The following is a 1,511-nucleotide window of genomic DNA, read 5'->3' on the forward strand; positions in this document are numbered from 1 at the left end:
TTTGTGTATTAAAAGAAATAAGTTTGGAAGTTCATAATAATGAAAGTCACCAGTAAAATTTATTTAGAAAGATAAAAATAATTATGACATTTTTTCTTTTTCTAAATGTTTCTAGAGGATGATTCACTTAAAAAAAGAAAACCTTAATAATGAATTCAATGATTTTAACCTCATATTGCTTGTTTTAAAGGGTTGAAAAGTTTCTCCCTTTAAACAATTTATAAGTCCACTGAAATTTTTCTCAAACAAAATAAAATCCAGACCACACCAGAAATGAAGAAGAAGAACAAAAAGAACAAGAACAAGAGAATTATTATTTCTGATCTGATGTAGATTTGGATATTTTTGATGCATCTCTCCACCCCCTTTCAAAAATGCATTCTGCATGCAAATCTGTATACTAATGCAGTACTAAAAGAAAAAAAGTCATTTGTGATACAAATTTCCCAGGGAGCATAAGAAATGAAGAATCAAGAATCAAGAAAGGACGAGAAAGAATCTCTGAGATGGGAAGCATTTTACCCTCAGGGATGAACTTGGTGTCAGCTTAATAACTCCACCATGGGTTTTGAAATATTTGAACACTGCCTGAGAGCCTACAGTAAGATGCTTTGGTAAGTGTTCAATTGTATAAAAATGAAAGCAGAATGCATTGGAAAGAAGCCCCATTTATCTAAATCAGGGCAGGTATTGCCTGCTGCAGTGACCTTCATTGCATCTTGAGGAGTACAACTTTGCTGAAAACATTTCTTTTCTTAAGAAAAAATCCCCTGAAGGATGCACTTTTATCGGACTCCCTCCAACCCCATTGCCTATGATCAAATGCACTAGAAATCATTATACAGATTTCATATATTGAAAGTTATTATGTATTTCTCTCCACCACTGTGAGCTAATCTTACACTTTACAGCAACACTGAAATTTGCCCAGAAATGGCCTATGTCTTCCCTTGATAATCATCACTCAAAACAACAGCTTTTTAAAAACTCATTGTGCTGACATCTCCTGAAAGGAATATTCTTCAGATGACTAGAATCAATCAACATAATGGAAAACCTAAAATGTTTAACATCTGTATAAATACTTAGACGTGGGAAAAAGTAAAGAGCCTGAGTAAACTAATTTCTTTTTTTCCTCCTTTTTTTTTCTTGAAAGAGATATTGGAGGGGAATTTTTAATTCCATCATTTATTATAGGTTATAAAATAATAGACAAGACCCTCAGGATAGATTTACATGTGTCAGATGTCATTTTCTAAGAAATGTTACAAGCCTTTACAGTTTTAATACAAATCATTATATCTTCTCCCTCCCCTATTTTCTTCTTTTTTAAGCTACTACTTCCTGAAAAATTCTATTTGCAAAGTAAACAAAATTCTAACCCACCAGGACTTATTCAATTTAGATAGAAAATTAAACATCTGCAGTGATAATGAGGAATAAGGAGCTTGGATACCTGGGTCCTATTTCTAGCTGGCTGATTTAATTTTGCTAGGCACTTTATCATCATT

Source organism: Vombatus ursinus, unplaced genomic scaffold (genome assembly GCF_900497805.2).
Source record: "Vombatus ursinus unplaced genomic scaffold, bare-nosed wombat genome assembly UNPS02012179.1, whole genome shotgun sequence".
NCBI classification, from domain to species: Eukaryota; Metazoa; Chordata; class Mammalia; order Diprotodontia; family Vombatidae; genus Vombatus; species Vombatus ursinus.